This window comes from Poromitra crassiceps (assembly GCF_964638095.1).
Source record: "Poromitra crassiceps genome assembly, chromosome: 14".
NCBI lineage: Eukaryota > Metazoa > Chordata > Actinopteri > Beryciformes > Melamphaidae > Poromitra > Poromitra crassiceps.
This window is the reverse complement of record NC_139633.1, coordinates 34,390,720-34,414,270: the sequence shown is the minus strand read 5'-3', so window position 1 is coordinate 34,414,270 and position 23,551 is coordinate 34,390,720. Positions and strand designations below refer to the sequence as shown.

Here is a 23,551-nt window from a genome sequence, read left to right as displayed (position 1 = left end):
CACAGTCATATAATACATCCTATATCTCAATATAGGACACAGAAAAGAAAAGAAAAAACATACATATATTGTTGATATATATTATGTTACGTGATTACCAGCCGCATAAGGGGCTTATGTGCTTGTGCAAAGGGTCCATGAGAAACCAGCCAGGTGAATCACCCATCACAGAAACAGAGGTAGGCAACAGCACTCGAATTAGAGTAAATCTTGAGGAAACTCTTTTAATGTGCATATTGGAAACATCACAAAGAAACTTAAAATAAAACTTGTTTTTTTCTTTCGTAATAAGAAATGCTTCTCTTTTGAGGCTAGAAAGAAACTAGTTCAAGCCACATTCTTGCCTATAATAGACTACTGTGATATAATATACTTGCATGCTGCCTCCTCCTTGCTAAAGAAACTTGATAGTGTTTATCATGTCTCTTTGCGCTTCATCACTAATGCCAAGTGGCTCACTCACCACTGTGTGTTATATCACACACACTCACCACTGTGCTATATCACACACACACTCACCACTGTGTGCTATATCACACACACACTCACCACTGTGTGTTATATCACACACACACTCACCACTGTGCTATATCACATACACACTCACCACTGTGTGCTATATCACACACACACTCACCACTGTGTGTTATATCACACACACACTCACCACTGTGTGCTATATCACACACACACTCACCACTGTGTGCTATATCACACACACACTCACCACTGTGTGCTATATCACACACACACTCACCACTGTGTGTTATATCACACACACTCACCACCGTGCTATATCAAATGGTAAGTTGGCCCTCTCTTTACCTTCGGAGGAAATTGCACATGTATATCTTTATACAGTATATAAAGCCATCCTAGGGAAGCTTCCTCTATATCTTTGTGGTCTACTTTCCTTTGTTTCTAGCAGCTACCATACCAGGTCCACTAGATGGCTACTCTTAAAAACTCCCAAAGTGCTTACTGAACTAGGAAAGACGGCCTCCTCTCACTATGCACCTCTGACATGGAATGGACTACAAGAACTCATCCACTTAGACACCCTGGTCTCATTTGGTCAATTTAAAGCTCTATTGCAGAACGTTTTACACGAAGAATGCATTTGTTTTTCGTAGATTGGGCCACGACTGTATCATCCTCATTCAGACACTTTTATTACCATGTTGGTCTCTTGCGTTGTTTTGTGTGTGATGCTTTGTATTTCGGATGTATGTACCTTTTGTTCTGTGTGATTACCTCATGTTATTGCTGCTGCTGTCTTGGCCAGGTCTCCCTTCGATCTCGTATCTCAATGGGACTTCCTGGTTAAACAAAGGTAAAAAAAATATATATTAAAAAATATATATATTAAGCGCAAAACAGACGCGTTTCAGCCTTAGGCCATCATCAGTGTGAATCACCCATCACCCCTAACCTCATCAAGGTATGCTAGAAATGGGTCCTTTTTAAGTGAATTGGTCCTCATGAACCTAAGTCTCTCCATCCGTATAACAGAGGTCATGTCCGTCAACCATAGTTGGAAAGAAGGTGAAGAGGAGGACTTCCATTCCTTGAGGATGAGTTTTTTTGCAACAGTTGTCCCCTGTGTCAGAGACTGTTGCACAGCTGTAGGGAAGTTCAGAGAGGACTCCGAGCAGCTGAAGATGGCGAGTTCTGCCTCTGGCTGAAGGGTTATTTATGTAAGCCTTTAGAGTACCAGTCAAATATTTTGGCCCAGAATCCCGTCAGTGAAGAGCAGAACTAGAAGGCATGAGATAGTGTGCTCTCTGACACTTGACACCTGTCACACAGCGGTGAGACAGAAGGGAAGATCCTGAGCTCTATCTTCCCCCTGGCCTTAAACGCTAATTTAAGGCCTGGTGCAGCGCTATCAGTGGGCGTGGTCAGCCACATTCCCTAATTTGTCCTCGGCGCTAAAGCCGGCGTTAACCATTTAACCACGCCTTTTAAGCGTAGAATTATTCACAACTGTGGCCATTGGTGAACTGCAGTAAAGCAATGACATTCTTCCTTTCCAAGCTCCAATCCACTCGATCCAGTCCGGTTGCGGCTACATGCTGTCATCTCTTCATGCCAATTTGGATATCTCATCACTTCACAGATCATAGCCTGAATAAAACAATTCAACCTACAGCCAGGCAAATACAGATCTGTTCAGCAGGGCTGATGGTCTCCCTAGCTAGCCTATAGAACATCAACTATCGGTGACTTCCTGATACCATCCAATTCCATGATCTTTATATGTTGTAAACACATAACTTTCACAATAGTAAACAAGCCCCCCCACTCGGCTCATTCAGGACAGGCTTAGTTGCATAACTTGTAGGCTACCTGCTGCTCCTGCACATCACAGCACAGGCTAAATGATGCACATATGGGGCTCTATCGTTGCATCGGCCTATGAACTGCGCTCAACGCCAGATGCAGCGCTGATCAGTGGGCGTGGACCAGCGCACTTGATATTTTAGTATCAGCGCTACACGCAGCATTAAAGGAGAATTTCGGTTTTTTACACCACGGTCCTCATTTCCAGCTTAAAATATGATGTTTTACTCACCGAAATATGTTTGGCTTCATTCGGATGCCCACGGTAGATTTTGAGCTCCGAGTAGTCTCCTCAAACAGGCTATAACGAGAGCAGGCGGCCAGTGCGGGGCATGCTGCACGGCAGTGCACGCGCTCTCTAAATGACACTTTTTCTGTCAGATCACGGTTCATTATGGTTGTAAATATAATTATTTAGCTAATAGCTAGAAGCTAAGCTAACAACAACACAGCAGTCAGCGTTGATCTGCCCCGGATGGGGTTACAGTGCGTATACCTTCCCCCTCTGTGAAACCTCTTCTTCAGAGAAACCACAGAAGGGGGAAGATATGCACTGTAACCCCATCCAGGGCAGATCAACGCTGACTGCTGTGTTGTTGTTAGCTTAGCTTCTAGCTATTAGCTAAATAATGGTAGGTTGATTACCATAAAGCCATCCTTTAAACTCACCTTATTTCTGCATTCTGAAGGTTTCGGTGGCGTCAGATGGAACAAACTTAACTTATGGGAATCCTAGTTGCTTCAAAAAGTGATGGGTTATTGTTTTAAAGACAAAGGACCTGACACCCGAGGCGTGTGTGTGTGTGTGTTTGTGTGTGTGTGTGTGTGTGTGTGTGTGTGTGTGTCGTGTGTGTGTGTGTGTGTGTGTGTGTGTGTGTGTGTGTGTGTGTGTGTGTGCGTGTGCGCACCGGCGGTCTTAGTGCCAAACTCACACCCTCTTCCAGGTTAGGCATACGAACCAATGGATTTTCCACCATTCAATTTTTCCAGACATTTTGTAAAATACTTATAAAAATAGTTTTACTTGGTCAAACCCAGCAATTCATTATATATTTAGAATCAGGAGAGACCATAGAAGAATATGTTTTTAAGACTCTTTGAGCCTAACCTGGAAGAGGGCGGGAGTTTGGATCTAAGACCGCCAGTGTGCATGCAAACAACCAGCCGGTTTTCGTCAAACTTTGTCTTTTAAAACAATAATGGCTAACATTTTGACTTTTGACTAGGATTTTGACTAGGATTCCGATATGTTAGGTTTGTTCCATCTGACCCTAACGAAACCTTCAGAATGTAGAGATAAGGTCACTTTAATGCATCTGACCATAACGAAACCTTCAGAATGCAGAGATAAGGTCACTTTAATGCATCTGACTCTAACAAAACCTTCAGAATGCAGAGATAAGGTCACTTTAATGCATCTGACTCTAACGAAACCTTCAGAATGCAGAGATAACGTCACTTTAATGCATCTGACTCTAAAGAAACCTTCAGAATGCAGAAATAAGGTCACTTTAATGCATCTGAGCGTAATGACACCTTCAGAATGCAGAGATGAGGTCACTTTAATGCATCTGACTCTAACGAAACCTTCAGAATGCAGAAATAAGGTCACTTTAATGCATCTGACCAACCTTCAAAATGCAGAGATAAGGTCACTTTAATGTATCTGACTCTAACAAAACCTTCAGAATGCAGAAATAAGGTCACTTTAATGCATCTGACCATAACAAAACCTTCAGAATGCAGAGATAAGGTCACTTTAATGCATCTGACCATAACAAAACCTTCAGAATGCAGAGATAAGGTCACTTTAATGCATCTGACCATAACAAAACCTTCAGAATGCAGAAATAAGGTCACTTTAATGCATCTGACTCTAACAAAACCTTCAGAATGCAGAGATAAGGTCACTTTAATGCATCTGACTCTAACAAAACCTTCAGAATGCAGAAATAAGGTCACTTTAATGCATCTGACTCTAACAAAACCTTCAGAATGCAGAGATAAGGTCACTTTAATGCATCTGACCATAACAAAACCTTCAGAATGCAGAGATAAGGTCACTTTAATGCATCTGACCATAACAAAACCTTCAGAATGCAGAAATAAGGTCACTTTAATGCATCTGACCATAACGACACCTTCAGAATGCAGAAATAAGGTCACTTTAATGCATCTGACCATAACAAAACCTTCAGAATGCAGAGATAAGGTCACTTTAATGCATCTGACCATAACAAAACCTTCAGAATGCAGAGATAAGGTCACTTAAATGCATCTGACCTTAAAAAAACCTTCAGAATGCAGAGATGAGGTCACTTTAATGCATCTGACCATAATGAAACCTTCAGAATGCAGAGATGAGGTCACTTTAATGCATCTGACCATAATGAAACCTTCAGAATGCAGAGATAAGGTCACTTTAATGCATCTGACTCTAATGAAACCTTCAGAATGCAGAAATAAGGTCACTTTAATGCATCTGACCCTAACGAAACCTTCAGAATGCAGAAATAAGGTCACTTTAATGCATCTGACTCTAACTAAACCTTCAGAATGCAGAGATAAGGTCACTTCAATGCATCTGACTCTAATGAAACCTTCAGAATGCAGAGATAAGGTCACTTCAATGCATCTGACTCTAATGAAACCTTCAGAATGCAGAGATAAGGTCACTTTAATGCATCTGACTCTAATGAAACCTTCAGAATGCAGAGATAAGGTCACTTTAATGCATCTGACTCTAACAAAACCTTCAGTATGCAGAAATAATGTCACTTTAATGCATCTGACCATAACGAAACCTTCAGAATGCAGAAATAAGGTCACTTTAATGCATCTGACTCTAAAGAAACCTTCAGAATGCAGAAATAAGGTCACTTTAATGCATCTGACCATAACAAAACCTTCAGAATGCAGAGATAAGGTCACTTTAATGCATCTGACTCTAAAGAAACCTTCAGAATGCAGAGATAAGGTCACTTTAATGCATCTGACCATAACAAAACCTTCAGAATGCAGAGATAAGGTCACTTTAATGCATCTGACTCTAAAGAAACCTTCAGAATGCAGAAATAAGGTCACTTTAATGCATCTGACCATAACAAAACCTTCAGAAAGCAGAGATAAGGTCACTTTAATGCATCTGACCATAACAAAACCTTCAGAATGCAGAGCTAAGGTCACTTTAATGCATCTGACCATAACGAAACCTTCAGAATGCAGAGATAAGGTCACTTTAATGCTGATACAGGATTCCACGTTTCCATGCAGTAAGCTAAAAAAATTAATCAAATCAAATCAAGCTTGATGGTAATGAGCCACTGTGCTGATCAGTCTAGCAGCAGCTGTGTGTGTGTGTGTGTGTGTGTGTGTGTGTGTGTGTGTGTGTGTGTGTGTGTGTGTGTGTGTGTGTGTGTGTGTGTGTGTGTGTGTGTGTGTGTGTTTCCTTGTTTACAACATTCTTTGGAGGTATTATCTAAGTTCAAGGAGCAGCTCGAAGGCGCTCCCCTAACTGTCATTTCCCTTCAGGGCCTACCTGCCAGCATACCCATTTGTTCTTGTTGTTTTTTTACATGCCCCAGTGTCTCTCTCTCTCTCTCTCTCTCTCTGTCTCTCCCCTCTCCCTCTGCCCCTTTCTCTCTGTCTTTCTCTCTCTCTCTCTCTCTCTCTCTCTCTCTCTCTCTCTCTGTCTCTCCCCTCTCCCTCTGCCCCTTTCTCTCCGTCTCTCTCTGTCTTTCTCTCTCTCTGCCTCCCACTCTCTTTGTCTTTGCGCCCTCTCTTTCTCTCTCTCTCCCTCCCTCTCCCTGTCTCCCCTCTCTGTGTGTATCTTCCCCCTCCCTGTTTCTCTCTCTGCCCCATCTCTCTGTCTTTCCCCCTTTATCTCTCTGCCCACTCTCTCTCTCTGCCCCCTCACTCTCTGGCTCTCCCCATCTCTCTCTCTCTCTGCTCCTCTCTCTGTCGCCCCTGTCTCTCTCTGCCCCCTCTCTCTGTCTCCCCAGCTATCAATTCAATTAAATTCAAATGGCTTTATTGGCATGACGTAACACTGTACATATTGCCAAAGCAAGCGTTTAGACATGAAGAGCTAAACATTAATTAGAAAACTTACTATATCAAACATACAAGACAAATGAATGAATTAATGAATGAATGAATGAATGATACAAGACAAATTAATGCTGTCTCCCCAGCTCTCTGTCTCTGCCCCCTCTCTCTGTCTGTCTTTCTCTGTCTGTCCTGAACTGACCCGACACCAGATTCCAGTGTGACCTGCTCACGGTCCTGAACTGACCCACATGACCCGCAAACAAACAAACAAAGCTGTCACAGTTGATCAGCCAAAATATAACATTATTACATTACATTACATTACGTCATTTAGCAGATGCTTTTACTCTCACTCTCACTTACAATAACATATTTTGTCAACAATAGAGAAATCAACTATGCAACATAATCTATGACAGCTACAACATTTGAAGGAATAGAGTGGTAAGTTTGTTTTTTGAGAGAGAAAGATGTTAGTTCAACAAGGGGCCAGGTGGAGCCTGAAAAGGTGTGTTTTTTATATAACCTGCTGGTTTGCCACACTTGGTTGTTAATATACTGTTTATATATTTATATCTGTCTATATCTTGTATATTTCTTCTAACTTATCATGTTCTTTATATAAACTATTGTCGCTGTCTGGCGGATACCTTCTATCTCCAAATTCAGCCCTTTAAAAAATATATATTTTATTTTATTTTATTTTATTTCATTTTATTCTAATTTAATTGTTTATTTTCATAAATGGATTTAAGATTTAGTAGGTACCCCAAAATAACCTGTGAAAGTTTCAGGTATTTTGGCCGAGCGACAGATGTACTGGTTATTAATGTTGCTATTATTAAACTATGTTCAAATGAAAAATAGCTCTTTTGGAGATATGACATTTCTGCCAGACAGTGACACTATGTAACTTATGCACCTTGTGCAACTTATATGTGCAAAGATCGCTTGTCCAAAATAAAATAATTCAAATTCAAAACACGGTCAAGCTCCCTGTAAAGGGTAGGTGATCGGACCATCACCGCATCATTAGTTTGAGTCTTTAGCTTCTTCAAACTTGGCTTGAAGCACTTATGAGAGAAAACAATTAAAAGATCATTTTAAGTTTCAGACATTATTCTAGGCATAAAAAAAATTGTTTACAGTGCAAATGCATTTGATTGCCTGCAAATTAATGTATCAAAATCTGCTGTCTGGCCACAGTAGCTGCACGGGGGTGCTCACTGCACTGCACTCATTTTGCAACTTAGAATTATTTTGTAATGTTTCCTCACCCATAAATGCAATAACACAAACATATAATAAGCACAGCAACATTATACACTTAAATCATTAATTGCACAGATCTTACCTGGCATGAGGCTTATAGAGATGGGATGGACATCTGGCCTGGTTTTAATGAAGAGAACATGGACAGAGTTTTCAGTCAGTCTGTGCCTGTTGTCAGATCGCCTACAGCTTTAAGATGCAGAAAAGAGGAAGTGAGCAGGGGGCGTGGCAGTTACAATAGATGATGGGCAACATTCTCTAACCATGCCCATAATGGGCAAATGCCAAATACTAAAGACCTGCCTTGACACTGATGTGATTGAGGTGTGGCCACATGCCACAACACGCAGAGACTCTGGAGTCAGTGAGCTTTGGGGTGTTGAAAGTCTATGATGTCATATAAAGTCTATGATGTCATATAAAATGCTGAGGTTGATCCTATTTGTTGCACAGATCTGGTGCCAGATTTAGATTTAGCTATTTTGATCACTCGAGAATTGATCAACATGTTAAAAAATTCCCCAAAACACAGAGCAGAATTTTGTTCGGCCACAGCCATGCCTTTCTACGTGCGATCAGGCTGAAACTTTCAGGAAGTGTAAAGAGCACCCCTGCGGGTGACATAACGGAGCCAGATTTCTTAATTAGGTAATTAGGGCAGATTCATTTCCCTAATTACCTAATGATGATTGTCCTAATTACGTAATGATGATGTGATGTAACTCGAGCAATGATGACATCATCTGGTGACAACATCACTGTTGACATCACTCACTGACACATCATTATTGAGTTCTCGAGTGACATCACTGGTGACATCACCAATTCTATACACTAGTGCATTCATTGGTTCCCAAACTGTGCTCCGCATGGTGGTCCGCCAGAGAATTGCATTCTTTTTTTGTATTTTTATTATTTTTTATTATTATTATTATTATTTTTACATACACATTAACCCTGAGGAGTAGCCGGATTGGGCTGATTTTCAGAAATATCGTGATATTTGGGAAATATCACAATTTTGAACATTTACTTTCAGAGGCTGCAGCAGGCTCAGTTTTAAAGCCAGAGTGAAGTTTGTGTCACCTAGGGGCAACTTAGGCCCCAAACACACAACTCCTCAAATGTCACAGCACAACACAACACAGGATAAGGTTTTTACGCCATGCGTATGGTGACGTTGGAGTGCCGTCTGGAGGAGTGGGATGGCGTCCGGAGAGAAAGGGCGATGGCGTGGGGTGAAGCGGCGTCTGGAGAGGGGGTGCTGACGTCGATAGGGCGGCAGTAGCAGCGTCGGGATGATCGGGACCACAGGGCTCCGTGAGGACGGCTCGGCAGCGCAGGCTGGAGAGGAAAGAGCAGGTGAGTCAGTCAGCTGGCCAGGCTAATGGATTACTCACGCAAGATCAGGATCATAGGATACGACCGTCCCTTTTCTGACGGCTTTGAGAGCGGTGATCCTGTCTCTGCTGCTCCGAGGTCCGTCTGCCTCTCATGTGGTCCCGTGTGCGTCTGCCTGCTCCTCAGCTCTGTGTGTGTCAGTGCTTCATGATCCACCCGGCTGCAGCCAATAGAGAGCCGCAGGGATGACGTATTTTTGTAGGCAGAATGCGGAAGTCCCGAACTTCCTGGTTCTTCACTGTTTCTGTCTATGGGATTTTTGAATGGGTTTTCGCCGCGATGCTTCAAATACGGTCTCTGGGCAACGCAAGATTAATCAAACGCGAACCAGAGTTCCGTCGGATAATCTTCACACATGAGGACCACTTTCATGAGTTTTGTAGCGTAAATGCGAGCCCTAGAAGTAAAATGCTCGAGCTAAGCTAATCCAGAACTACACACTGTCGCATAGGCTTCCACGTCACGTCAGCACTCAACCTGGACTGTTGTTGATGTGTGCACTGATTACCCCGGGCTGAACGGGCTGAACCAGGTGAGGGAAAGAGAATTTCCGTGTTCGCCCTTTGAAGTGGTGACGTTATTGACGTATATATCCCCATCGACTCAAAAGTGTAGTCTCATTTAGCCGTTTGCTAGCTAGCCGTCCTATCAACGGCACGTAAAAGCTTCAAAACTCGTAAAAGTGGTCCTCGTGTGTGAAGATGATGTTACTAAACACTGGTTCACGTTTGATTAAGACAGCGTTGCCCACAGAGATTATTAGAAGCATCGCGCCAAAAACCCATTCAAAACTCCCATAGGCGAAAACTGTGAAGAACCAGGACTGTTAGCATCGATGATTTCCGGACTAGTTACTGCGGCTCTCTATTATTCCCCTCGCCAGGTCACCTCCAGGTGCCACTCATCTGTTGATTAGAGGGGGGGGAGGAGCCAAGGCGGCCAGAATACAAGGGGGAAACACAGGTGACATTTGCGTCATAAATTCATAAATCTGACATCAGTGATGCTGGTCTCATTGGCCACACAGCAGCCGAGTTGCGGGCAAGGCCGTGCAGCGGCCGAGCTGCGAATGCGAGCTGCAGGGACAGCTTGGCGAGCTGCAGGACGGGTGACGCCGCGAGGCGGCCGAGCCTAGGAATCGAGCGCGCAAGATTCCTAGTACATCAAATTGCCAAAGTGGCATCTGTCTGTCTGTCTGTCTGTCTGTCTGCCTGTCTGCCTGCCTGTCTGCAATTTTGGTCCCACATTGTGAGATTTGTGATGATTTTGCTCAGTAATGATGTCACTGATGATGTCACAGTCTATGACATCATCAGTGATGTCAATCGAGCACTCCATGATGTGATCAGTGATGGTCACTCGAGCAATTGTAACATCAAGCCCGCACAGAGGGCGATCTGGAGGGTGGGTGAGCAGCACCGCTCCCCGGGAAGAGAGAGGGGGCCTGTCACAACAAACAGAAGAAACCAAACCAGACACAAGTTTAGATGCCAAACTGAGATTGTCTTTTTAATAAGATTTTCAAAAGCCAAAAATTAGGCGCGAGGCCAAAGAGGTAAAGTCAGTGTGCGTAAAGACGCAACAGCGGTGTCGTGACGAGCAGTGAGTTAAGTAGAGCACAGGTTCCCCTGAGGCACAGGCGGGCAGCAGACAGATGAGCGACAGGCACTTCCAGGCAGACTGGCGGGGAGAGAGAGAGCGAGAGATCAGCATAGAGTCCAAAACACAGGAATTTACAAAACAACAAAAAACCACACTGACCTACAAGTTAGTGGCGAGATGGCCGCACACTAACAGAACAATAACCGAGCAGAGAACAGGAGTCCCAGCACAGTATATATAGCCGCCTGATTGTGGGCGGTTCTGCCTGATGATCATGCACCACACCTGGCCTCTCAGAAACCCAGCCTAATCACACCACACATACACACAGGGCAAAAAAGGGAACAGAGTTAGTCAGCAGCCATGACAGGGCCAGTGAGCGAGCCACTGCCTCTGCTCATATGCCAGTCCACACGGACAATGTATTAAATATATCACATGGGTGGACGCACAAGTGATCACACTGTTAATTTTGAACCATTTCCCTGTGTGTGGGTGGCTGAAAGAAGTAGTTTTGGAAGTATTATTGCACTGAGCACAGTGATAATTTCCATTTGAAAGTGGGCTTAACAAGGTGTGACTCTGTGCTGCAGTGCTCCAAACCTGGAAGTCAGCATGGACCAAGTGATCACGGAGGTTTCTCCCCCGTCTAAATGAAGAAAAAAAAAGGGTGGTGGGGGAGGGGTCTTTAAATATAGGTGCTAACTCAAGATCAGAACTCAAAATGTGTCAATGTTCCTTAAAAATAGACTTGATAATATGTGAATTGGGTGAGTATGTGGTGACACATGGGGTACGGTGGTGCAGTGGTAAGCGCTGTCGCCTCACAGCTCGAAGGTCCTGGGTTCGATTCTCACCTGGGACGCTGGAGTTGTGACCCCCCTATATCCTCAGTGCCTACTTCCCAGGTGGGTTATCTCGTCGAAAGGGCCTTTCTGTGTGGAGTTTGCATGTTCTCCCCGTACCCCCCAGGGGGTTCCTCCGTACATAACCCCCCACTAAAAACATGCAGAAGATCGTCATCCGACCAGTGACGACAACATCTGAAGTTGGTCCAATGATGGTCCAATGAAGGTCCCCGGCCGGCAAAGAAATAGCGACCACTGCTCCTGGCCTGCCCCCCCGGAGGAAAGGACAAGACTGGACGGGTCAAATGCAGAGGACATATTTCACTGGCCACCGTCAGCATGAGTGTGTGTAGTGGCCGCATGCATGTGTTGTAGTGTGTTCGTGTGACAATAAAGACGGGCTGCCGTCTGAAATCGTGTTTCGTGTGTCATGTTTACTGACAATGTTTTATCTTTTCTGACACTCTTTTTCAGTAACTCTGAGCAGGGCTTGTTTAAAGCCTTCTCAACCCAAACCTTAAACCTCTCCAACCCAAAACTTGGACTTCATATCAATGGACTTTTTAATAAAATCATCATAGAGTCAATCTATAAAATTGACTTCTAGGTAGAGCTCTTTTAAGAGTAGTGGGATGAAGGCTGGTGGCCAGTAAAAGTGTGTTTCTATCTGTTTCTTTTTGGTATAGTGTAGTAGATGAACTGCCATTATTCTTCATTACCCACATGTCCAGAAAATGTACTTTATCATGACTAGACTCCAAAGAAAACTTTAAATTTGGGTCAAAACCATTCAAGGTCACAAACTAATTTATTTCATCACAGCTGCCTTTATATAAACAAAAACGTCATCTATATAGATAACCCACTTGAGAATCTTAAAATGATGACTATTCAGAGTAGGATTAAATACATACTTATTTAAAAAAAAAAAAACATAAACAAATTTGCATAGTTTGGTGCAGAAATGGAGCCCATACTTGTACCAGAGACCTGTAGGTGAAAAATAATTTTCAAAACTGAAATAATGATATTTCAGAACATATGAAGCCATGTCAATTATACATGATTAGGTGGCAGGCAAGCATTGTCATGGCTCTCCAGGTAGAAGCGGAGGGGTTCAAGTTCGCCCTCATGAGGAATGTTGGTGTAAAGACTTGTGACGTCCAAAGTTAGCAACATCACATCAACAGGAAGGTCAGAGATATTAGACATTTTCTCTATCAAATCTGTAGCTCCAACAAACTCACGTCCCCTGGACACGCAGCCTCAACACCAAACGGTGATCAACATCTCCTCGAAAGAACTGTAATGACCAACTTTCTTTGCTATTTAAGGGACTATCATTTGTACCCAACAGTGGTGGTGTGAATGCATTTGGTTTAAAGGTTTAAATGCTTTAGACAAATTCAATGGAAACACTTTTGTTCCATCTTTCATGCAGTCAGTCAGCAGACTTGACTTGTAGCTACTGTTTACATTGACGCCCGCTAAACACGTTGGGGGAGGTGGAGGGAGGCTAGGTCCGAAGAAAGAGTGTTGAAGGTAAGAGGTAAGAGTTGACACATTTACTTTTGACAGCACCGCTTTTGGCCAATGGGACAACAGCACAGAACCGTGGCAGCCAATCGGAGGTGTCTCCTCCAGGCCAAAATGGCAGGATTGCTGTGCACTGGTGTTACAATGGATCAATTAGATGTCACTTCTGATCAATGCAAGTTCCTTTGCTCAATTATTATTATTATTTTGCTGGGCCTTGGGGGCCTTGAGCAAGCTGCATAGTAAGCGTATAGGGCGGACCGGTACTGATTTCAAACTATTCAACTAAGCAACAAAAATGCATGTTGAGTCAGGCAGATTTCCCCAAAGGTGGACCCACAGTGGCCCTTTGTGATGGGTGGGCCCGTGGCAACCGCACCCCCTGCTACTGCATAGACTGAAGAGTGTGAAGCTAAAGGGTACAGTACATACTGGTAAGATGGAGGACAGGACTGTGTCTGGACCTTCTGGACCAAAACAAAAGAAGAAGCTGATAGCATCAAATACAATATTTGAGAGGGAGAGGCAGAGGGAGAGCGAGAGGAGGGGAGCTGCTCCCTGCAACACAGCCAGACTTTCAGGCTAATCATGGTGAGACAGACAGCTCTGTCCTGCCCCCTGCAGGCTAATCACGGTGAGACAGACAGCTCTGTCCTGCCCCCTGCAGGCTAATCATGGTGAGACAGACATCTCTGGAGGCTACATGTAGCTTTGCAGGCTCACTGCTTTTAAAACCCTCTGGAAGTTGTAAGATTGTGTTGTGAGACAGAACCTGACCCGCCATGTAGTGGAAAGTTGCTGTGAGTTTTCTTGGTGGAGATCACTTATTAGATAAGACATGACACACGCTCACCTCCACTGGGCAGCAGGACGTAGCTGCCTCTCAGTGCTGCAGACGGACACTGTCTTCTGGGAGAAGAGGAGGGAGGAGCGCCGGTCGCGGCAATAAGTTTGGTGCCTTTTTCTACATTTGTTTCTTGATTATTAATGTCTGATCTTTACTGATGATTACTTACTAGCAGAATCCTGTTGTGTGTCGATGCAGAACGGTGATGACCAGTGGAGGCTGCCCTGCCATTGTGCAGCATCCAAATTCGGTAATTAATCGGCTCTAATAACCTAATTAAAAAATCTGGTTAGGTCACCCACAGGGGGGCGCTCTTTACACTTCGCAAAAGATTCAGCACGATCACACGTAAAATGGAGCTGTGGGTCTGACTTTTCAATATAAAACGTAATAAAATGATTTCAGTGAGTCTCTGTACTTTTTGAACATTTTCAGCATTTTTTTACTAATACCGTGATAATACGATAACCGTGATAATTTTGGTCACGATAATCGTGATGTGAAATTTTCATACCGTTATATCTCTAGTTTATGTCCCTGCTTTTGTTAAAGCATTTTGAAGACTAGTTCAGAGTGCCTCAGATACCTTTCTCCTGGCTGCTGCCTACACCTGTGGACCTCCTTCACACTCTGGACACTCACTTTTTTTTCTTCTCTTTTTTTCCGTCTCTGTTCATATTTTTTGCCCCATCCTTGAAGAGCACCTGCTTTTTTACCTGACACCCACATGGAAAGAATCTATATGAACATATATGCAACTATATGCAACCTATATGCAACCTATATGCAGCATATATGAGCATATAGGCCATATATATGCCGCATATAGGTTGCATATAGGCCAGATTTAGGTGCATATATGCGCATATAGGAGCATATAGGCCATATATATGCCGCATATAGGTTGCATATAGGCCAGATTTAGGTGCATATATGCGCATATAGGAGCATATAGGCCATATATATGCCGCATATAGGTTGCATATAGGCCAGATTTAGGTGCATATATGCGCATATAGGAGCATATAGGCCATATATATGCCGCATATAGGTTGCATATAGGCCAGATTTAGGTGCATATATGCGCATATAGGCCACATTTATGCCGCATATAGGTTGCATATAGGCCAGATTCAGGTGCATATAAGTGCATATACCGGGCATATAGGTCTCCTATAGCTTCTTTATATCCACATATAGGTACTATATGTGCACATACAGGGCATATATGTCTCCTATATAGCTTCTTTATATACACATAAAGGCCCTATATGTTCATAATACAGGTCATATAGGTCTCACTTCTTTATATCCACATATAGGCCATATATGTACACAATACAAGGTATATGCCTCCTATATAGGTCATTTACAAATCTGTTTGTATACACTGTGTCATAATCCATATATACCCAGCGAGCACAAAACGTTTTTTCAACGTTGATTTTTAGTTTAAATCTGGGTGATATTGGGTTTGAACGTCTAAGACCTAATTTCACCCTCTTTTCAACCGGCTAAAATGCGGTTACAACGTAAACGTGTAAAAAAACACAATTTGGTTCATCATATTGTTAAAACATTTGTTGTAGTTTGGAATAGAGACAATATTGATAGTGTGTGAATTGGCATTTTATTGTCTTTTATTGTGTAACTGAGAGTTGAAATCTGATCTACACGAAAACTACATTTCAACGCATTTTATGTCACATGAAATATCATAAATATGGGACTATAGGCTATGTGGTGCCAGCAAAAAGCTTCCAGGACACAACTATGGTTAATAGTTTAGCGCAATACTATAAAATAATGAATTCAGTTCCTGCAGCAACGAGCATGCGCAAGTACTTACTAGCTGTGACTGACTAGACCAAAGCAAGTCTGCACCGGTCTGCACCAAGTGCGGAACGAGGTGCTCTGGGCACACTATGTTATTGTGAGTCTCTGGTGTTAAATGAAGTTAACCTCTGAAGCCGTACAGCCTACAGACTATAGATGCACACACACACACAACATCATTTTAGTCTGTTACGATCATACGCATCACATAAAATAACTTCCCGATCGCTGACAATTGTGGTCTACGTTGTGTGCGAGAGAGTATATAATGTGCCCGGCTCTCTGGTTAGTACAAGAAAATGTATAGCTCAGCACTAGAGCGCACGGCTTGAACCTTGGAGAACGGGGTTCGAATCCCGTGTGCGCTGCTATTTTTATTTATTTAAAATCCTACATATAGGTACATATATGTACATATAGGTTTCCCATATATGGTGCATACATAAAATTGGCCGATTTCCTATATTATATGTACATATAGGTACATATATGTACCTATACATATAGGTACATATATGTACATATAATATAGGAAAACGGCCAATTTTATGTATGCACCATATATGGGGAAACTATATGTGGCCCTATATTAAAACATATAGGGTACATATAGATTCTTTCCATGTGGGCAAACTCAGATTTTTACTCTACAAACTCTGGTTCCGTGACTCAATGCTGCACTCCCATCTCTATCCACTAGTAGCTAGTCTGTATTGTGCAGGAACACATGGACGTTTATTTGATTGTGCCTGTCACAGTTCAGGGCAGGCCTGCCAAATAGCTCTACTACAAACTTGATATTATATTGGCCACAACCAAACTTGATGTCTGCAGCGCTGCTTGATGCCCCGCCCCCCTGGTGATGACTGCTGACAGTGCTGAAGGCTGGCAGCCAGCGCCCAGAGGACTCATGACACTTTAGGTGTGAGCGTACAGTTAGTCTGACCAGGAGCAACAAAGTCTTTATTTTATAATGATATGAAAAGCAGCAAATGTTGGTATTTGTGAAGCTGTAACAAGAGATATGTGGGTGTTTTTGCTTAATAAATAAGTAAAACAATTAATCAATTATCTGTTTCATGTCAAGTAAAAGGGGAAGAAAAGTGGAAGTAGTGTGTAGTACTTCACAAAGAGTAACTCAGGCTTATAACATTGAATCAGTTGGTCTCTCCAAGAAGAGAAATGCATTGAGATGATTATCTGGACTGCTGCTTCAACAAAAGTGTGCGTTTTGTTTTGTGTGTGCAGGCAGCCAGCGGTCTGAAGCAGCATGAGGCCCTGCGTCCCTGTAGGTTTGTTTTGTGTGTGCAGGCAGCCAGCGGTCTGAAGCAGCACAAGGCTCTGCGTCCCTGTAGGTTTTGTTTTGTGTGTGCAGGCAGCCAGCGGTCTGAAGCAGCACAAGGCTCTGCGTCCCTGTAGGTTTTGTTTTGTATGTGCAGGCAGCCAGCGGTCTGAAGCAGCACGAGGCTCTGCGTTCCTGTAGGTTTTGTTTTGTGTGTGCAGGCAGCCAGCGGTCTGAAGCATCACAAGGCTCTGCGTCCCTGTAGGTTTTGTTTTGTGTGTGCAGGCGGCCAGCCTCCCACGGCTCTGCCCCGTGCCAAGTCGTGCTGCCCCGCCCCCACGCCCTGCTGCCCCGCTCCCATGCCCTGCTGCTCCGCCCCCATGCCCTGCTGCCCCGCCCCCACGCCCTGCTGCCCTGCCCCCACGCCCTGCTGCCCCGCTCCCATGCCCTGCTGCCCCGCCCCCACGCCCTGCTGCCCTGCCCCCATGCCCTGCTGCCCCGCCCCCACGCCCTGCTGCCCCGCCCCCACGCCCTGCTGCCCTGCCCCCACGCCCTGCTGCCCCGCACGCACCCAAACTCCACCAAGGCCGCGCGCAGCAAGAGGAGCCTCAGGCGCCTGTGAGGGCTGAGATCGCTGTGTCGCCTTTGATTTGAAGTCCGGGGCAGCCAGGGTGGGTGGTGCTCTGGATAAGGACATGATTTTGAAAAGGCCAGAGATAGCCAGGATGGGCTGGGCTCGTTTTTTTGAGGACAACTAGAATATCGCATTCGCACACTCATTTCTAGCGGGCGTCGCACGCAGCCTGCTCTACTGGAACCCCTCTCCTTATTACAGTCGTTACTTTGGACTGTTGTCTTCAAAATGGAGGAAACTAACTCCGCCTTTGCCTGTCCGCTAATGCCTCAAGTCAAACGCATGTACAACTGCCATTCAAACGGACGGCTGTGATGCACCTTTTGACCAACAACAGACTCTTATCACAGAAACTTGATTTTATTGGAGTTTTATTCAATAACTTTTAGCTGGCTGGGACGTCCTCTGCTAAGGATGGAGCTCCAGCCTGGCAGCCATAGTTAGCCAATGTTTCCATTGGCCGGCAGAGACACAGATCTCACAAGCTCACCCTGAAAACTGCCTGAAATCTGGGCTAAGCCAAAGTCAACTGACGCACTGTATGGTTCAATACACTGTCAAGGGACAATCGACCAGGAAATACCACCTGGCTAACTTGTCGTTAGTCAGCGACCGGAAATACCACCTGGCTAACTGTTGTGGTCAGTCAGCGACAGGAAATACCACCTGGCTAACTGTTGTGGTCAGTCAGCGACAGGAAATATCACCTGGCTAACTGTTGTGGTCAGTCAGCGACAGGAAATACCACCTGGCTAACTGTTGTGGTCAGTCAGCGACAGAAAATATCACCTGGCTAACTGTTGTGGTCAGTCAGCGACAGGAAATATCACCTGGCTAACTGTTGTGGTCAGACAGTGACAGGAAATACCACCTGGCTAACTGTTGTGGTCAGTCAGCGACAGGAAATACCACCTGGCTAACTGTTGTGGTCAGTCAGCGACAGGAAATACCACCTGGCTAACTGTTGTGGTCAGTCAGCGACAGGAAATACCACCTGGCTAACTGTTGTGGTCAGTCAGCGACAGGAAATATCACCTGGCTAACTGTTGTGGTCAGTCAGCGACAGGAAATACCACCTGGCTAACTGTTGTGGTCAGTCAGCGACAGGAAATACCACCTGGCTAACTGTTGTGGTTAGTCAGCGACAGGAAATACCACCTGGCTAACTGTTGTCGTCAGTCAGCGACAGGAAATACCACCTGGCTAACTGTTGTCGTCAGTCAGCGACAGGAAATACCACCTGGCTAACTGTTGTGGTCAGTCAGCGACAGAAAATACCACCTGGCTAACTGTTGTGGTCAGTCAGCGACAGGAAATACCACCTGGCTAACTGTTGTGGTCAGTCAGCGACAGGAAATACCACCTGGCTAACTGTTGTGGTCAGTCAGCGACAGGAAATACCACCTGGCTAACTGTTGTGGTTAGTCAGCGACAGGAAATACCACCTGGCTAACTGTTGTCGTCAGTCAGCGACAGGAAATACCACCTGGCTAACTGTTGTCGTCAGTCAGCGACAGGAAATACCACCTGGCTAACTGTTGTGGTCAGTCAGCGACAGAAAATACCACCTGGCTAACTGTTGTGGTCAGTCAGCGACAGGAAATACCACCTGGCTAACTGTTGTGGTCAGTCAGCGACAGGAAATACCACCTGGCTAACTGTTGTGGTCAGTCAGCGACAGGAAATACCACCTGGCTAACTGTTGTGGTTAGTCAGCGACAGGAAATACCACCTGGCTAACTGTTGTGGTCAGTCAGCGACAGGAAATACCACCTGGCTAACTGTTGTCGTCAGTCAGCGACAGGAAATACCACCTGGCTAACTGTTGTGGTTAGTCAGCGACAGGAAATACCACCTGGCTAACTGTTGTCGTCAGTCAGCGACCGGAAATACCACCTGGCTAACTGTTGTCGTCAGTCAGCGACCGGAAATATCACCTGGCTAACCTGTCGTCAGTCAGCGACAATCATATCCACTGCCAAAAGATCCTTTATTGAATTGTGCAAGAATTTTATTTGTTTTTAAATGACTGAATTATATGTATGTACTGTATATATTTATGTATGTATGTATGTATGTATGTATGTTTGTACTATGTATATACGTGTCTGTATATATATATGTATGTATATACGTATGTGTGTGTATGTGCATGTATATATGTATGTCTCTTTTGTCAATGTTTTTAAATAGTTCTTTTTTTTTATTTGTCAATATATGTTGGTCTTCAGGAGGTCTTTGACATTGTATTTGCATTTGTAAATAGAAGTTGCATAAAACCTGACTTGTGTCTTTGCCTTCCTTGGCTACTGCCCCCCCCCCCCCTCCCCGCCTAGTCAAATGCTTGGTAGCCTTTTGACTCGACGTTACTGGGGCAAGTGAAGTGGTGAAAGTGCCTAGTGAAGTCCTTATTGCAGCAGATGAAGAAATTAGTTTACTGTCCTGCACATTACTTTTTTTTTTTTTTTTTTTTTTATTACAGCAATTCAAACACAGTAACATGGACAACAAATAAATTAAACCGTGATGAGCACATTGATCATCCACTTTAGCTTCATAACAATGTATTCCGTTCATCTCACCTATGCACATTCAAGCACTCAGGTAGTACAAGCATTCAACCACCCCTTGGTGACAAACTACATTATTCTATATCCAGACATTCCTACTTGTACACATACCTACACACACAATCACCCATTTACATTCCTAGTGCACCCACAAATGCACACACCATCACCCATTCCCATTCATAGTACATACATGGATTAAACCAGGGGTGTCAGACTCATATTAGGTAGAGGGCCGGATTTGTTCAACTGAGACCTCATGGGGGCCGGATTTTTTTTTTTACTAAAATCAATTCGACTCATTTACCCATTTACTTCACAAAAGAAATACTGCTCTTTCCATTTCTCTTGAAACTGCCTGCATTCCGTGTCAACCTTTCTCTTTTTCGACAGCATCTTGTTGATTCCTTTGTTTTTTGGTAGGTAGCCGAATGTGCGATTCAATTCCAGCGTGGCATCATGGCGGCTTTGTTTACACCTGATGACCTACTGACAGGGGCGGACTGGGATCATAATTCAGGCCGGGCATTAGATACCAAGCAGGCCAGGCCGATACGGGCCGACGTGTGTGCTGGCGTCCGAAGGGCGCCGGCGAAAAATTTGGGCCATTTGAAGCTAAATTTGGGCCGTTTGAAGCCCAATTTGGGCCGTTTGAAGCCAGATTTGGGCCGTTTGAAGCCCAAATTGGGTCATTTAAAGCCAGATTTGGGCCGTTTGAAGCCCGATTTGGGCCGTTTGAAGCCCAATTTGGGCCAAGTCCAATTTTACAATGAGATGCACCCACTTTAACCGTGAATAAAGTAATAAAACCACTAGTAAACCAGTAGGCGGCGCCTGGCCTGCTGTTCAGTGAGTGGACTGGCCTGGCCTGCAAAAAAAAAAAAAAAATTTGCAGGCCAGGCCAGGCCAGGCCACCGGGCATTTGCCCGACGTGCCCGATTATGCAGTCCGCCCCTGCCTACTGACATACTTCCTTGTAGTGCAGGTTAATTAACTTATGAATGAACTCTTAGCTTGCTTATTAGCCACACGTAGTTCATGATAATGGGGTGCGAATTTAATAATAATAATTATTATTTAAAAAAAAAAAAAAAAAATTTTTTTTTTTTTTTTTTTTTTTTTTAATATTCCAAAACATCTCGCGGGCCGGATGAAACCTGCCCGCGGGCCGGATCCGGCCCGCGGGCCGTATCTTTGACATCCCTGGATTAAACAATGATGTCCATCTCATAAAATGAAAGAAAAAGAAGAAGAAGAAAAAAAAACGATAAGAGACCGACAGACAACAAAATATAAAAAATACAGAAATGAAAATAAAAATACAAAACAAAACAAAAAAGACAAAACCCTGGCTGAGGTGAGGTAGGAGATTATCTTATTACCTTAATAGCGTCATCACAGGACTCCACCTTTTAGCAAATGTATGGTTTTGAAGTCTCAGTGAGTATGTTATTTGCTCCATTTTATACACATCCGCTAATTTTTGTATCCAGAAATTATAAGTGGGAGGGTCAGGCTTTAACCAGTTCAGAGTGATACATTTCACTGCTACTGTGAGTAAGATTTGAAGAAGATATTCTGATTCCTTCCTTCTATCCCATCTGGTGTCATCCCTAACAGAGCGAGTCTTGGGTCTTGTGGGATGTCAAGATGCATTATTTCTCAGACAGATTGAAATATGTCATTCCAGTAATTTTTCAATTTTGAGCATGACCAAAATGTATGTATATAGTTGCCCACCTGTGCCCCACAATTTCTCCAGCAGTTACTAGATATGGCTGGATTTATCTTAGCTGTTATATGTGGTGTCCTAAAGAACCTGGTTATAGTCTTCCACCGGAATTCTCTCCAAGAGTTTGAGCATGTGACTAGGTGTGCCTCCGAACATACATTCTTCCACATACTGTCGGTATTTCCTGTTCTAGTTCAGTCTCCCATTTTTCTTTTATACAAATAGAATTATTTGGATCCATGCTCAGAAACACCTGATACAGTCTAGAAATAATCTTACATAACACATTCTCAGTCTGCAACTTTATCCAGAATCTATCTATTTCGGTAACATAGTTACTGCACATGACTTCTGTCAGATATTGCTGCATATCTGAAATTAAATAACAGCAAGTAAATAAAACATGTGTGCCCTTATTACAAAAAAAAACATTCATTGCATTTATCAGCATCCACTCGATTCCATCTGCTTGACTGTCACAGCGGCCAAGACAGTGTGGAGTCGTCTACCAAGTGTTTGATAATGAGAGAACAACTCAAGTGGGAAGATGTTTGTTTCAAGAGCTTTATTGAACTGCATCAAGTCAGGCAGGGAGAAGAGCAACTGTCAGATTGAAGGTTAACTGCCAGAACAGCAGAATGACATGATCCACAGTTCAAGTTTCTTTATAGCCCTAGTTCACAAGCATGTCTCAGAGGACAACCGACAATTATATACAAGGCTGTAACAGTATTACCTGTTATATACAAGGCTGTATCAGTATTACCTGTTATATACAAGGCTGTATCAGTATTACCTGTTATATACAAGGCTGTATCAGTATTACCTGTTATATACAAGGCTGTATCAGTATTACCTGTTATATACAAGGCTGTATCAGTATTACCTGTTATATACAAGGCTGTATCAGTATTACCTGTTATATACAAGGCTGTATCAGTATTACCTGTTATATACAAGGCTGTATCAGTATTACCTGTTATATACAAGGCTGGTATCAGTATTACCTGTTATATACAAGGCTGTATCAGTATTACCTGTTATATACAAGGCTGTATCAGTATTACCTGCTATATACAAGGCTGTATCAGTATTATCTGTTATATACAAGGCTGTATCAGTATTACCTGTTATATACAAGGCTGTATCAGTATTATCTGTTATATACAAGGCTGTATCAGTATTACCTGTTATATACAAGGCTGCATCAGTATTATCTGTTATATACAAGGATGTATCAGTATTACCTGTTATATACAAGGCTGTATCAGTATTATCTGTTATATACAAGGCTGTATCAGTATTACCTGTTATATACAAGGCTGCATCAGTATTATCTGTTATATACAAGGCTGTATCAGTATTACCTGTTATATACAAGGCTGTATCAGTATTACCTGTTATATACAAGGCTGCATCAGTATTATCTGTTATATACAAGGCTGCATCATTATTATCTGTTATATACCAGGCTGTATCAGTATTACCTGTTATATACAAGGCTGTATCAGTATTACTTGTTATATACAAGGCTGTATCAGTATTACCTGTTATATACAAGGCTGTATCAGTATTACCTGTTATATACAATGCTGTAT

General features: G+C 43.4%; 1 protein-coding gene across 4 annotated transcripts in view; it reads right to left on the bottom strand.

Annotated features, from left to right (window-relative positions):
• LOC310788760 (NACHT, LRR and PYD domains-containing protein 3-like) overlaps positions 1-23,551 on the bottom strand; it is a 193,137-nt gene that overhangs the window by 94,352 nt on the left and 75,234 nt on the right. For 3 of the 4 annotated variants that reach the window (XM_083650326.1, XM_083650327.1, XM_083650329.1), the window contains exons 1-2: positions 7,748-7,810; positions 1,255-1,319 (exon numbers count right to left, since the gene is read on the bottom strand). The exons of the other annotated variant lie outside the window; for it this stretch is intronic. The gene's annotated coding sequence lies outside the window, so the exon portion shown is untranslated. Of the gene's footprint in view, positions 1-1,254; positions 1,320-7,747; positions 7,811-23,551 lie in introns of those variants that run through there. 4 annotated transcript variants of the gene reach the window in all.